General features: G+C 41.7%; 1 protein-coding gene across 7 annotated transcripts in view; it reads left to right on the forward strand.

Annotated features, from left to right (window-relative positions):
* TNFSF4 (TNF superfamily member 4) overlaps positions 1 to 16,681 on the forward strand; it is a 304,073-nt gene that overhangs the window by 134,816 nt on the left and 152,576 nt on the right. For 2 of the 7 annotated variants that reach the window (XR_010137660.1, XR_010137669.1), the window contains one exon: positions 802 to 15,030. The exons of the other annotated variants lie outside the window; for them this stretch is intronic. The gene's annotated coding sequence lies outside the window, so the exon portion shown is untranslated. Of the gene's footprint in view, positions 1 to 801; positions 15,031 to 16,681 lie in introns of those variants that run through there. 7 annotated transcript variants of the gene reach the window in all.

The raw sequence follows: 16,681 nt of genomic DNA on the forward strand, positions 1-16,681 counted from the left end.
AGGGTAAATACAAAAACAAAAAGTTTTCCCTGGTGCCAGAAGGGAAAGAGACTCACTCACCACTTTCCTTAGAACATTTACTTTAAATAAAAATTATATTTGTGAGTTCTGTCTCTGATTCTTTGAGATATCCATAAGCATTTTTAAAAGCTAAATAAGATGCCTGCCAGTTTTAAAACCCAGGGATCTTTTCCTCAAGGACTTGGGAGCTATCTCATTGAAATGGAATCATTCAAGGAGATAGTGACCCTGTCTCCCAGACTCTGGGAGAGGGTAGGAACCTAACTTCAGTAGTGGCCCTGACTCTAAGTTACTAACCTACTTCCAGTCACAAGTATGCAAAAAACTTATTTTTCCTCTGGATAAAATCAATTAGCAAATATCGTGGCTACACCAATTATCAGGTGGATTTAGGAGGAACTATGTATAACAAATGTTGCTATCAAGTCCTCTTACTTGAATACTAGTTATTGTTTATCTTGAGTACATGTGTGGAATGGGTTTCATCTGCTTGGCTGTATAAATGGATGAGATTTCTTTCTGTTTTTGCAATTTCTTTAGTTTACCTGTGATGCACAACACATTCTGGTTTAATGATTATTCAATAATATAATGGCTTTCTTTTTCTTCTACTTTTGTGGAGAGGTTTTTCTGGGTGGGCAGGAGATTATATTACATTTCCCCAAGAGTAGTTATTGCCATACCAGGAAGGTGGGTTAATAATTTAAAAGATGCTCCACTGCATCCTTTCTTTTGAAAACTAACACCCTCCTTATATTTTCTTTATCTCTCCCTTGGTAGCTGTTTTTGGAGCATCTGTACTGCTGAATCTTAGGGAGACTCTCATTTTCATCAGTTTCTTCCCCCTCCACACCATCCAGGAATGCTTTCACACGGTATGAAAAGTGCTATGTAACTTCAGCTTCCAGGTAGGGAACACGCAACAATTAATACATGGATGGAGTCTCCTTTTGGTCCTTCAGTGGGTTTATTTTAGACCTCTCCTTTGTGGGAGTGGGTACAGAAATCACAGGGATTTAAAATTTTTTTTCAGCTATGTGGTCCTCACTGGTTGGTACTGTGGTCTAACATTCCATAGTGGGGTATGCAGGTATTTTCCCTACAACTCGCTCTGATCTGAAGACTTGTGTCTCTTTTCTGGATAGCATACCTATTTCTGATGATGTTCAAGCAACTGTTTTACTGAAGAGCTTGCTTAAGTGTCCTAAAGCAGTGCAGAGTTGAGGGTGGAGATGAGCGAATCATCAGTGGTGACTTTGAGCTAACTCCCTCACAGTGGGTGGGGAGGGGTGGATCAGGCTTCATTTTAGGTCCTCAGGAAGGTGAGCCACATGCATAAACTTCTTCCAGTCCCACCCATTCCCTCTCATCAGCGCTCTCATCAAATCCTCCCTACCCAAAGTCCCTGGCCCTGCCCTCAGGGTCACTCTTGCCTTTCCTTAGGGGTAATGAAATGACAGGCTCAGACCATTCCTAGGACTTACCACTCTGCTGCCTCAGATACCAGTGGGATCGCACTGAGTCTTCCTCCATCTGGTGGCCCACTGACTCCTTTTGTCAGGGGTACCCCGGGAATGGTAGTCGCTTTCACTTCAGTTGGGTCACTCTCTGTTGATGACCGAGACTCTCTCCTTAACCAAACTTCAGTTATGCTTCTCCAAGTCCTCTTTTTGATTAGGCCTCACTCTTGGGCTCTGTTCTTGGTCCATCTTTCAAGAATCCTGCTGGGTTTAGTGAAAATTCTTTACCCTTGCTATCTGATCAGGTTCCTCATTCCCCAACCTCCATGTCTGATCATCCTGGCCTGCCTTCAGCAAGTCTTATCAAATCAGTTTAGCCAGAATCCTATTTATCTTTGAGGATTTTCTCTTAATAATTTTCTATCTACTGACCCCCAGCCTGATTTTTGGCTGTAAATCTCCACTCATTGTTGTCTTCAGAATTGAGCCAAGGTCTATCTATACTGAGGTCTCTCTTTCTCTATTGCAATGGTTACAGAATAAAATCAACTTCCTGGTTTTCTTTGGCATTGGCAATGCCAAAGCCAGTTTTTCTCTTAAAACACTTGATGGCAAACACACTTTTCCACTGGACTAATTAATGTTTTCCAGAAAACTTCTTGGTCTGTCCTGTGTGAGGTGTGTGTATTATTTCTCTTGTTCTTTGACCCTATTCCTTGTGAAACAGCAAAAAGACAAAAATCTTGGTTTTGTTATGCTATAGGCACATTTTCCTCTGTTCTTTTATTACAAAGGGCCTCTGCATTAATTGGAGATTACCTCTGCTTAGCTTTTTGATCTACATTCAAATAGTATGTTTACTTCTGATCCCCCAAATTCTCCTGTGGCAGGTGTGATTGAAATTTCAGTAATACCACTATGTAAATATTCAGTATTGAAACACAGACTTGCAGATATAACAGGGAAGAACTGTTTCAATGACAGAGGTTGCATGAACTCTTTGAGGAGAGATCTTTACTTCTATAGATGACTTTGCCAATGATTCAATGGAAATACTTCGGTGATTGTAGAGTCCTGTCTAATTGAACATTGGAAGTTTGTATAAAACTTCTAAAATTATTTTTATGCTGAATATAAAAAGTAATTTGGTATCTGCTTTATTCCCTCTTGTCCTCTCGTAATGAACTTGGTCTCCAGATATTGAAGTTGGAGGTGTTTTCTTAGGGTTATTAAAATGTCAGTACAGACTAAAATATGGAAGACACTAAATGTAAGCATGATACTGAATTTATGTCTGAAAGTGAGACTGATGCAAATTTTGAATCCCTGGGATTTATGGTGCAACCTTGCCACTTGCTGAACTTTGGACCAAGGGAGAAGGAAGCCAAGTGATATTGCTAAAGCTCCTAGTATTCTAAGGTACCGTGCTAGTTGTTTACCCATATATCATCACTTTACATTTTATTACCAACCATACAAAGTATGTTTTATTGTCTCATTGTTTGCAAATGAGGAGAGCCAAACTTAGAGAGTTTAAACAGTTTTCTCAAGGTCTCCTATATTCAGGTGCAGAGTTGGAATCTAAGATTCTTGACTTTAAAGCTCTTACACTTTCCCCCATGCCATACTGCCAACTTCAAGAGTCAAAAATTCTGCAGGTGCTATTTACTGCTGTACAATAGTGCACTACAATGTTACTTCAGCACAGTAGGATTGTGGCCTTGCTTTGTATGGTCTCGTGCTGGTATTCTGTATTCCTTTGATGGGAGAGATCATGACTTATTTAGCTTTGCCTTACCAGCACTTAGCACAGGGAGTGAAATTTAGGAAAAACTCAATAAAAGGCTGTTAAAATGGATGAATAAATCAGACATGGCCATCCTAAGCCTTTTAATTCCTAGAACCTGTGGGATCATTTAAAGTTCTTTTTCTCCTTGTCCACTTTAGTATTCATAAAGTTGCCAGATATTGTCATTTTACTTCAATAATGTCTCTAACACCTGTCTGTTCCTTTTTATTTCCATTGTCAGTACTTCTTTTCAAGTTAGCTTCAGCTAGTGTCTTCACTACTTTCATTCACTTTCCATTTCATTCCATCTTATCTATCCATTCATTCATCTATCCATCCATCCATCCATCCATCCATCCATCCTTTTACTCCTTCAACAAACATTTTGTGAGCACTTATTAAGTACCTGTAAAACATGTTATCAGAATACAGTGTGTAAGTTCCTTAAGAAAAGATTGTTTAGAATGCCATGAGAGTATGAAAAAGAGTTACTCTTATCCAGTTTGGGGAGGGACATTCAGAGAAGGCTTCTTGGAGGAAGTATAATCTGAGCCAGATCTTGAAGAATCAGTTGAGTTAGGAAGGCAAAGGGGATAGAGAAGGGAGAAATAATACCCCTAGTGTCTCTCCCTTGCTGCATCACCATATCCTTTCCCATTTCTATTTTTCTCCATGTTCCTTGAATGTGCATTGGGCTGTCTCCTGCCTCAGAGTCTTTGCACTTGTTTTCCCCTTGCTTATAATGGTTTTGCAGATATCTGCATGGCAAACTCTTTCATTTCCTTCAGGGCTTACATGTCACCTTTTGAGAAATGGCTTGTCTGACTATCCTATTTGTAGTTGCAATGACTCCCTTCCCTGACAGAACTCCCTATCCCCTGCTTTTGCCTAGCAAATATCATCTTCTATCATACTATATGTTTATTTATTTCATTTACTCCCCTATTTTTGATTACTGCTGTCTTCACTACCTACATGAGTGCTGGCACATAGAAATTTCAGTAGTTATTGATCATATGAATGAATGAAAGATTGGGAGATAGGAATGCAAAGGCAAGGATGTGAGAAATTTTAAGGAAATGTAAAACTAATTTGGCCTGATTCCTTCTGAGATCCCTTATTGCACCACCACAGAGCATTGTGGCACCTTCTTCCTTAGACTCTTGCTAAGTGCTGACTCTACTAAGGGGAAAGAAGCATGTTTTGTTGATGGTGGTAATGACTAACTTTCCTTCTCCCTTCCAGATAATGTTGCTCTGTGCCTTCACCACTGCCAAATGATCACTTCTAGGTATCTCAGAAGGGCTTTTCTCTTTGGCCAAGACACAAGGCTCTTCTGCAGAGCTATGGACTTCCTGGTTCCCATTTATCATCACATTATAGACATTAGGAATGGAGGAGAGGAAAGCTGGAATTTTTGGTTAATGGCTTCAGCTTCCTTAGTGTGTAGGAGGTTAGGTCATCTGTTAACAGGGAGGAGGGAGGGTGAAATTTGGAACCTTTACTGATGAGATTAGGACAGGTGGTTGATAAGAGAAAACAGAGTTGTTGAACAGAATAAAGTGTTTGAGAAATGGATAATATGTCCATAAGATGGTTGTATTTTTTTTTGCAAAATGCATCATTAGTGTTGTGGTTTTGTTAAAAAGGAAGAATGAAAATTTATTTCCACTATTGGGAAAATAACAAACAAGATGTAATAACACGCTGTGATTTGCTTATGGGGAATCCTTGTTATCCTCAAATTATGTGAGCTGCTTAACCTGGGAACATCCACTGGGCAGGCTAATCATCAACATATATAAAATAATCAGACATCCAGCAGTTATACAGGGAAGGGATAGCCCTGTAGGAACACTGGGCCTTCCAGAGGCAGATTTCATGGTTATTTCCTAGTCCCAGAGAGATTAACGATTAACCCTGAGGCTATGATTTACCAAGGATTCCTTGTGGGATCTGTGCCTATTACTGGTGAAAGCCTCTTGGAGGAACATCCAAGCTCATAAGATCATACAAGTCCCCTTCCCCCCTGGCAGTAGGAGAGGCTGTTGGCAACCAAATGCCCTTGCTCTTACCTTTATCAGATCACCCTAAAGTTAGCAGAAAGTCCAACACTGTGCTATGACCATAACCTAGAGAAGCAGAATAGAAACAGAAGGAATCAAATAAGGGGAGGAGCAGGAATCTAGAGGGTACTTGGAGCCATTGAGACTTCCAGAAGGGGTGAAAAGGCATCTTTGGGATGCTGGACTTGGGGTCTGGGACAGGGATTTTAGGGTAGAAAATGGTAAGGTTGCTTCTGCAATGCAGCACAGAGCAATCTTTCACCAGAATCGAAAAATCAGAGCCCATACCAACAGAAAAGGAAGGAAAACAACATTTATGGGGCACTGACTTCATCTGGTATTTGTCTAAAGCTTATTGCATACCACTAACATATGTTACTTATATCTCATAGCAGTTCTGTGAAAATATTGTAATGTCTCCTGTCTGCAAGTGACAACATTGAGGCCCAGAAATGCTCAGGAACTTTCTTAGGGGCACAAGCTAGTAAGTGGCCAAGCTGAGATTTAATTATGTCTCCTGATTCCACATCCAGAATTCTTATTAGCTCATCCCACTTGGGGAGGAGGTTGTGGCAGCCAAGCCACTGGGTGACCAGCCCTTAGTCATATTCTGGCAAGGGGGCCTGTGCTAAATACAGTTGTTAAATGTCTGTTGACTAATGAATACAAAGACCTGCTGTCTCTTTTCAAATTTTGGAGTTACACGAATTATTCTGAGCCTCCTCTGTCTTCTTTCATAGCTCATTGGCTCATGGTTTGATCTTCTACACTGCTGTGGGCTCTGTTTGTCCCAAGCAGATAAGAAGGAAAGGTATTTCTTCTGTTTGCCAAGTGTATTATTCTGTTCTCATGCTGCTATGAAGAAATACCCGAGACTGGGTAATTTACAAAGAAAGAGGTTTTTGCAAAAAACCAAACACTGCATATTCTCACTCATAGGTGGGAATTGAACAATGAGAACACATGGACACAGGAAGGGGAACATCACACTCTGGGGACTGTTGTGGGGTGGGGGGAGGGGGAGGGATAGCTTTAGGAGATATACCTAATGCTAAATGACGAGTTAATGGGTGCAGCGCACCAGCATGGCACATGTATAATGTAACTAACCTGCACATTGTGCACATGTACCCTAAAACTTAAAGTATAATAATAATAAAATAAAAAAAAAAGAAAGAGGTTTAATTGAATCACAGTACAGCATGGCTGGGGAGGCCACAGGAAACTTACAATCATGGCAGAAGGGGAAGCAAACAGGTCCTTCACATGGCGGCAGCAATGAGAAGTGAAGAGTTAAGTCAGGGAAAAGCCCCTTATAAAACCATCAGATGTCGTGAGAAATCACTCACTATCACGAGAACAGCATGGAGGTAGCTGCCCTCATGATTTAATTACCTCCCATCGAGTTCCTCCCATGACTTATGGGGATTATGGGAACTACAATTCAAGATGAGATTTGGGTGAAGACACAGCCAAACCATATCACCAAGACTATGCAGCACTCACAGACAGGGCATCTTATTGCTAGTAAACCTGGAGAACGGACAAAAAAGGAAAGGGAGAGGGAAATCCTACCTATCTATTTTGTCTCTTCCCCCTCATTCCCATTCTAAAACCCTCTTTATCACTCTCAGGCCATGGCTGGGGAGAGAGACCTCCAGGGAAACCAAAGCATTCACCTGTGTCTGCTTCCTTGTTTGTTACCTGAAGATTATCTAGATTTCTTGAGGTCTGCCAATCTCTCCTCCTTTTCTCCTTACAAATCTATCTGCCCTGGGGAACTGGTTGGGGATATAGGCTTCTAAAAACAAACTTCCTCACCCATTAAATTGCTTAACCTTTTTTTAGAGGGTCAGGCTCATCACCTCAAATGGTCCATCCTTAGTGCTGCTTCCTGCATTTCGCTTCTGCTATACAATTTCTCTTTCCCTACTATAGTAGTCAGGGTTCTCCAGAGAAACAGAACTAATAGTGTGTGTGTGTGTGTTATGGAGGTTGACAAATCCCAATGCCTACAGTTGGCAAGCTGGAGATCCAGGAGAGCTGATGGTGTAGTCCCATTCCTGAGGATACTAGGCTTGAGACCTGGGAAAAACTGATGTTTCAGTTTGAATCCAAAGACAGGAAAAAACTGATGTCTCAGTTCAAAGACAGTCAGACAGAAGGAATTCCCTTTTACTTGCAGGAGATTTAACCTTTTTGTTCTATTCAGGTCTTCAACTGTTAGATTGGGGCCCACACACATCATAGTAAAGGGAGGGCAACCTTTACTCTGTCTACTAATTCAAATATTTTATCTCATCCAGAAAACCTGTACAGACACACCCAGAATAATATTTGAGCAAATATCCAGGCACACCTTTGCCTAGTCAAGATGACACATTAAGCTATCACAAGTCTACCCCTGATTAACTTGGCACCTATCTACATCTCCTTAAAATAATGTCCAAATAAATTTAATGTCCAAATAAAGACAAAAAGAAAGTCATATTTTGCCCTAACACGATACAACTATCCTATGTACAACAAAAAGCACACTAACCATTTCCCAGGAAAAGCAGGTAAGATTCCTGTGTGATGTTTATTCTTCTCCTTGATATCTCATAAATTAACTACTATGTTGTAAAATTAACAATACTTAAATACTATGATATAAGGTTACTATATCTTATGTTGCATGAGAAGAGAATAAGAGAGGGAAGAAAATAAAGATTTTATATATATATAAATTTTACTATGCATACAATCATATTCATAACAAAATAAGGATGAAATGTGTCAATTACAGTACTGAATTCTGTAACATCACATTGTCATAGCTGATGTTTGTAATTACCTCCTTCTTTCACTACCCATTCAGAATTCCCTTTGCCTTTAGCTGTTTTTTTTATTTTTATTTTTTTGAGACAGGGTCTCCTTCTGTTACCCAGGCTGGAGTGCAGTGGTGTAATCACAGCTCACTGCAGCCTCTAGCTCCCAGGCTCAAGTGAACCTCCCAACTTAGCCTCCTGATTAGGTGGAACTACAAGCATACACCACCATGCCCAGCTAATTAAAAAAAATTTTTCTGTAGAGATGAGGTCTCACTATGTTGCCCACACTGGTCTCAAACTCTTGGGCTCAAGTGATCCTCCTGAAGTGTTGGGATTACAGGCGTGAGCCACTGCACCCTGCCTGATTGTGGTTCTTTATCTGATGAGATGATCCAAACCATCATTCCTCAGGGGTCTGGGTCATTAGTAGTCCTGTGTGGATTATGTTGTTGTAGTTTCCCACTGACCTTAATCACAGGGCATAGTAATACTAAGAATGCCTGAAGGAATCTCTTGTATTCCAGATTTTACCTCCATCATGGAGTAGTAGTCCAATTTCCTTTTGGTAGCCAGGTTTAATCACCCCAGCCAGCACAGTAACTTGCTTTTTTACCTGCTGGTTTAGAGGCAGGAGGATCCTCAAGTGTCTGGGCAGCAGTAATTCCAATTCAATGGAATCATTGTAGCATTCCACCCCCTGCAACTAAGACCTCTGGGCTGGCAGAGCATAAAGTTGTGGAACAGGAAGCAAAAATTTTGTCAGTGGGTCACTGACAGTAATAGTGAGTGGTGCCATTTGCATCCTTGATTTCTGGACCCATGAATCCTGGACCCTAGCTATGGGAGAAACAGCACTGTACATTGGACACTGATTTGGAGCATATACAGTGTTCTGGAGAACCTTGCCCTAGCCCTGCAAGGCATTGGTACCTAGCTGGTGCTATAACTGAGTCTTCAAAAAGTCATTCTACCATTCTGTCAAGCCAGCTGTTTCAGGATGGTGGGGTACATGGTAAGATCAGTGAATTTCATGAGCATGGGCCCACTGACACACTTCATCTTCTGTGAAGTGAGTTCTTTCGTCAGAAACAATGCTGTGTGAAATACCATGACAGTGGATAAGGCATTCTGTAAGTCCACAGATGAGAGTTTTGGCAGAAGCATTGTGTTCAGGGAAGGCAGATCCATTTCCAGAGTAAATATCTGTTTCAGCGAGGACAAAGAGCTGTCCCTTCTATGATGGAAGCCATTTAGTGTAATCAGCCTACCACCAGGTAGCTGTCTGATTCCTCTGGGGGAATGGTACCATGCTGGGGACTCAGGGTTGGTCTCTGATGTTGGCAGATTGTGAAGTCGGCAGTGGTTGTCTTCAGCTAGGCCTTGGTGAGCAGAAGTTCATGTTGTTGAGTCCATGTATAACTTCCATCCCTGCCACTATGGCCTCTTTTCTCATGATCCCATTGGAAAATGACAGGAGTGGCTGGAGAGGGAGACTGACTATTACCCACAGAACAAGTGATCCTATCCAATTGACTATTAACATCCTCTTCTCTGAGATCACCCTTTGGTGAGCATCCACATGGGACACAAATATCTTCATGCATTTGGCCCATTCAGAGAGGTCTACTTCCTCTCTAAATTTCCTTGTCACCAATTTGCTAATCATGTTTCTTCCAAGTTGCTGACCATCAGCCAAACCATTGGCCACAACCCACAAATCCATATAAATCACAAGTCTGGCCATTTCTTCATTCAAACAAAATGAACAATCGGGAGCATTGCTCAAAGTTCTGTCCACTGGGAGGATTCCCCTTCACCACTATCCTTCAGCAGTGTTCTAGAAAAAGGCTATAGTGCTGCAGCTGCCCACTTTTGGGTGGTGCCTGAACATTATATAGACCTGTCTGTAAACCAAGGCTGAGTTTTCTTTTCCTCTGTCAACTGGTCATTGGGAACTCCCAGTGAAGCCATAGGTACAGACTAGAAGAGGGAGGGTAGTATAGCAGAAGTGGGGGCAGTGGGCATACTTGTGCCTTCAGGACCTGCTTGGGCCTGACCTTGTATTTACCACTTCCCTTTGATGATAGAGTGCTGCTTTGCACACCCAACTTTATGGCTTGGTGGGTCAGATAACAGCCAATTCATGATGGGGATCTTAGGTTTCACGGTAACTTGGTGGCCCATAATTAAGCAACCAATCTCTATTAAGGCCAGTAGCAGGCCAAGAGTTGTTTCTCAATAAGAGAAGTTATCTGTGGAGTATTGCAGGGTTTTGCTCCAAAATCCTAGGGGCCTGCACTGCAATACACCTATAAGAGCCTGCCAAATCTCCAAACAGTATTCCTATCTGTCACTGTCATTTTAAGTATGGTTGGATCTGCATAATCACCTGGCTCAATAGCAGATTAGCTTTTACATTAGCCTGGATTTACTGCAGAGCCTTTTCTTTTTTGGAGCCCCACTCAAAACTAGCAGCTTTTAAAGTCACTTGGTAAATAGGCGGAAGTAACACACCTCAATGAGAAACATGTTGCCTCTAGACTCTAGAGGCCTAATAATCATTGTGCCTTTTTTTTGGTTGTAGGAGCCATGACTGACCTTTACTTTTCGAAGCTATATCTCCCGCATGCCTCATACCACTGTATCCCTAAAAATTTCACAAGTAAAAGCCCCTGAATCTTTACTGGATTTATTTCCCACCCTCTGATGTGCAAATGTCTTACCAAGAGTCTAGAGTATTGCTACTTCTTGCTCACTAGTTCCAATTGGCATAATGTCATCAATGTAATGGACCAATGTGATATCTTGTGGAAGGGAAAAGAAATCAAGATCCCTGCAAACTAAATTGTGACACTGGACCAGAGAGAGTTGTTATACCCCTGAGGTAGACAGTGAAGGTGGATTTCTGGCCTTGTGGGCTCAAACTGCTTGAAACTGCTTCTGGTGTTCCTAGATAATAGATATAGAGAAAAAGGCATTTGCCTCATCAATAGCTGCATACCAGGTACCAGAGAATGTGATGATTTTCTCAAGCAATGAAACCACATCTAGTACAGCAACTCCAATTGGAGTCACCATCTGAATAAACTTAGGATAATACACTGTAATTCTCTGAGATCCACCTGTCTTTTGCACAGCCAAAATAGGCAAATTGAATGGGAGTGTGGTGGAAATCACCATCCCTGTGTCTTTCAGATCTTTAATGGTGGTAGTAATCTCTGCAATCCTTCAGGAATCCAGTATTGCTTCTGGTTTACTGTTTTCCTAGGTAGTTTCAGTGGCTTGCCCTTGGCCTTTCCCACGGTAATAGCCTCACTCCACAGGTTAGGCAACCAATGTGGGGATTTGGTGAGCTACTGAGTATGTCTGTCTTAATTTTGCATTCTAGAACTAGGAAAATAACCACATGATGGGGTCAGGACCCACTGTGCCCACTGTGAGATGGACCTGAACTAAAATGCTATTGATGACCTGATCTTCATAAGCCTCCACTGTGGCTGAGGGATCAAAGTCACGTTTTGGTTCTCCTGGAAAATTATTGTCAGTTCAGAGCCAGTGTTCAGTAGTCCTGGAAAGGTCTGATTATTTACTTTCCCCCAATCTATAGTAACCTTGGCTAAATGCTGTAGGTTACTTTAGGGAAGGCTGGTAGAAATAGTAACAGTGTGTATTTTAAGCAGTGTACCAGAGTTCTTCCTCAAGAAGACCTGCCTCTTCTTAATTGAAGGGATTGTGATCTGTTAACTGGCTTAAATCTAGAAATGATAGAGGGGCCATCACCCTGTGTTTTTCTCATTCAGATTAGACTTTTGTTCACTTGACCTAGAACATTTCTGCTTATATAGATCAAGTAAGAATTTACTCAAATTTAGTGTGTTTCCCATCTATTTCATTTCTAGGAACAGCTGGTGCCTTAGATGGGCCTGACTGCCGCCTTGACTCTGCTGTTTATTATGGTATCACATCCCCCTTGCCTTTGGCTGTTGACTGCCACCCCAGGATCTGTTACCTCCATTGCATTTAGGTATCCTAATCCAGTGGGGGCTATTTCTGCTGTAATGTCTGGCCTACAGAGAAGAGTGATCACAGAGCTCTTGAAAGATGCCAGGGCTCCTCTCACAAATTTATTTCTCACAGTCAAGATGTGCCTTCTAGAGCCTCTCATTATGAGTGAGTAGATCTTAAGTAACATATCCACTCTAACATTCCAATCTCCTTAAACCTTTGAATCTCTTTCTCTACATTGAAAGAAGGCAGGTTTGGCATTTCCAACTTGCTCTCTGTGGGCCACTGTTTGGTCTGTGTTTCTTCTAATTAACTAAGCAAGCAGTTAGAGTCAGGGAGTTTTTTAACTCCCTGAGCTGCAACATTAAATGAAGAATCTCTGCTTAGTGAGCTCGTATAATAAATTTGGCCTGATTCAATTTTATGTTTCCTCCACCATTATCCCACAAACTCAATGTCCATTCCTACACATGTTCCTCTGATTTCTGCTTGTATAAATGAGAAAACTTGAGTAGTTCTTTTGGAGTGCAGACCACCTCCTCTTGGGTCACACTTTGTACTTCACCTTTAGGGGCCTGCTGGGATTTAAGTCTAGTTACAAGTCTAGAAGCGAAGAGGTGGTGGGAGTGGGTCCCCTGAGGGGAGCCAGCATTTCTTGAAAGGCAACGGCCTCAAGGGAGACCATTACAATTTTCTAGGCAAGGCAAGGATAATTCTCTCATACTGTGGTGGAGATACCTCTTCCACTGGCAAAGAAGACTCATCAGTTTAGGGGCCTAGTGTCCCCAGCTTCATCAGGGTCTTCTCACACATCCCCATTCCAACTTTCAGGGTTTCACTACTTCCTAATCATTTTAACAGTAGACAGCCTATAAGCCTGAAAGTTCAACTTGTGTTGTAATTCAGCCAGTTGTAGGATGAGATTCTATGTTTAATTTTAATCAATCTCAGCCCTGTGGCTACAGAACATAAGGAACTCAGTTAGGGCAAATATAGAAGCTTTCACATTATTTGCACAGTTTAAGCAGAGAACTTAGGCTCATCATTTTCTTTTACCTTGGTAGGATCAACTGGCGAATGTCATTATATTCTTTAATTTGAGAACAATACCTGAAATATGTAGTCACTTAGATCCTTGCTTCTTATAAGTGGTTATCTGGGAGTATTTAATGCAGATATTTTGTGTCTCCCTATTGCCAGATTATGCTATGGACTATCAGTCCTCTCTTTACCACTAAAAATAGTCACTAGCGTCTTTAAATCTAATCAGATTAGACAGACAATTCTAGAAACCCCACAACCAATTAAGAAAATGAATCCTTAGCATTCTGTTTCCTTAGAACCAATCTTAATACCAGAATTCATTTCTCAGGGTTCACCAGAGAAACAGAACTAGTAGGATTAATTAATTAATTAGTTAATAGGAATTTTGCTCACATGATTGTGGAGGCTGACAAGTCTCAAGATCTAGAAGGTGGGTGAGTTAGCAAGCTGAAGACCCTGGAGAACCCTGAAACCCTGGAGAACCCTGAACCCTGCTGATATAGTTCCAATATGAGTCTGAAGGTCAGAAAACCAGGAGAGCTGATGTAGCTGGAGTCCAATGGCCAGCAGACTTAAGACACAGGAAAAGCCTGTGTTTCAGTTTGAGTTTATCTTAGTCAGCTCATGCTGTCATAACAAAATACCATAGACTATGTGGTTTAGAAAACAGAAATTTTTTCTCACTGTTCTGGTGGCTGAAAGTTTGAGATCAGGGTGCCTGAATGGTAGAGTTCTGCTGAGAGCCCTCTTTTTGGCTTGTAGATAGCTGCCTTCTGGCTGTGTCCTCACGAGTTGGAGGGAGAGGGGTTCTGGTTTCTCCTCTTCTTATCTCCTCTTCTGATGGGAATAGGATACTATTCCCATCATGGGGGCCCCATCCTCATGATCTCATTTAATAACCTCTCAAAGGCCCCACCTCCAAAGACCATCACATTATGGGCTAGGGCTTCAGCATATGAGTTTTGGGGGATACCAACATTCAGTCTATAGCAGAGCCTGGAAACAGGAAAAACTGATGTCTCAACGTGAAGGCAGCAGGTAGGAGGAATTCCTTCTGACTTGCAAGAGGGTCAGCTTTTATGTTTTTTTTCAAGCCTTCAGCTGATTGGATGGGCCTGTCCACATTAGGGAGGGCCATTTGCTTTATTCAGACTACTAACTCAAGTGTTAATTCATCCAGAAACACCCTCACAGACACACCCAGAATAAGGCTTGCCAAAATGTCTGTGTACCCTCTGCCAATTCATATTGAAACATACAATTAACTACGCCTATCCTAGCCACCCTTCCTTTGTTGCCCCTTGTGTCCTGAAGGCCTTTCCATTTCTTCTGATCCATATCTTTATCCTGGCCACTGCATGATATCGCATATAATTTTAAATGAACAGAATTGTCTGGGATTCTTTACTGGTTGTTTGTGTTGTGTCATTTACTAAATTCTAAACTTATATATGGTGATGGCAGAGATTTTATTTACTAAACAGGAGATGTATATTTTCTATATCTTCCTCAACGGAAAGCAGGTGGATGTGCAACAAATGTTTATTTATGTATTTATTTATTTTTTTTAGATGGAGTCTTGCTCTGTCACCCAGACTGGAGTGCAGTGGCCTGATCTTGGCTCACTGCCTCCCAGGTTCAAGTGATTCTCCTGCCTCAGCCTCCCGAGTAGCTGGGACTGCAGGTGCATGCCACCATGCATGGTTAATTTTTTGTATTTTTAGTAGAGATGGGATTTCACCATATTGGTCAGGCAAGTCTTGAACTCCTGACCTTGTGATCCACCCGCCTTGGCCTCCCAAAGTGCTGGGATTACAGGCATGAGCCACTGCACCTGGCCCAACAAATGTTTATTTTATTTAATTAATTAATTAATTTATTTTGAGACAGAGTCTTGCTCTGTCACCCAGGCTGGAGTGCAATGGCACAGTCTCAGCTCACTGCATCCTCCGCCTCCTAGGTTCAAGCAATTCTCCTACCTCAGCCTCCTGAGTAGCTACATGTTCAATCCATTTGGAGAGTATGTTTTCAACCAGTTGGTTTCCCTGGAAGGCAGCTAGGGAAAGTGAGTGTTAGTAAGTTTGAGTCAGACAAGAGTTTCTTAGTCTTCCCCTCAGCCCTTGTGCAGCAACTCACTCCTCGGGCTGTGGGCTATGACAGAAAGGGAAGGACTACTTTGCTTCCTCACTCTTGCTGAGTGAGAGCAGCTGGATCAGAGGACAGTGAACTTCTGCTCAGGATTACAGTCATTCAGGCATACCTAGGAGATGTCCCTAGGCCCCAGACATTGCTTGAGAAGCTGGGAGTAGTTTACATTTGTCTGAGGCAGGGTTTCTTAACCTTATCACTATTGGCATTTGGGCTGGGTAATTTTTTTGTTGTAAGAAGCTGTCCTGTACATTGTAGGATGTTTGGCAGCACCACTGGCCTGGACCAGTTACTAGATGCCAGGTAGCACCTGCACTCTGAGATATGACGACCAAAAATGTCTCCAGATATTGGCCAATATGTCCTGGGAACAAAAGCATTTGAGAACCACTGATCTTGAGCTTTGTTATTTGCAAAGAAGTTTCACCTTTGTTATCATGTCTGAGAGGCATTATAGCTCTGTAAATCAGGCAGAAATCTGTTCTTTTCTCTATTTTACACAGCTGGTCAAGTTGCAGGAAAAGAAATAGAACTCATGTCTTCTGACTGCAAACTTTTTCTCTTTATCTTAAGGCTCCTAGAGATAAGTAAGTAAAAGTGATAGTAACTTGCCCCCTGAAGGAGATGCCAATTTTGAGTTAAAGAACAAAAATCTTTGTTAAATTCCAAAAGTTTTGACGAAGGGACACCATTAACCACTTTGCTATTTTCATGTGTTGGCTCTTTATTTTGATGAACTTTCTTTTAGTCCTTTTGAAAGGAAAGTAGTTTAGATTTCCTTTCTGAAGTGCCTAGTTTTATTTTTGACTACTAAGGTTTCCATATCTTTCATGTCCTAATTAAATGTGTTCACTTCCTCTTGAAGATGCGTCATTGTGATAACAGTGTGTATGTACCTTCCCAGTGGTGTTTTCCAAGAAAACCAAAATACAATACTGCTTTTAAAAACAGAAGTTTGAGACTCGATCAGAAAACTGGAAGTACTGAAATATGAATTTGAAAGGCACAACATTCTGAGACTAGAAATCTTTTACTTTCTGTGTTTTGAAAAGAGGAAAGAAAGCCGGGTGAGGTGGCTGATGCCTGTAATCCTAGCACTTTGGGAGGCCAAGGCGGGCAGATCACCTGAGGTCAGGAGTTCAAGATCAGCCTGGCTAACATGGTGAAACCCCGTCTCCACTAAAAATATAAAAATTAGCCTGGCATGCTGGTGGGCGCCTGTAATCTCAGCTACTCAGGAGGCTGCAGCAGGAGAATTGCTTGAACCTGGGAGGTGGAGGTTGCAGTGAGCCGAGATCGCGCCATTGCACTCCAGCCTGGGCAACAAGAGCGAAA

Source organism: Pongo abelii, chromosome 1, assembly GCF_028885655.2.
Source record: "Pongo abelii isolate AG06213 chromosome 1, NHGRI_mPonAbe1-v2.0_pri, whole genome shotgun sequence".
Classification (NCBI taxonomy): domain Eukaryota; kingdom Metazoa; phylum Chordata; class Mammalia; order Primates; family Hominidae; genus Pongo; species Pongo abelii.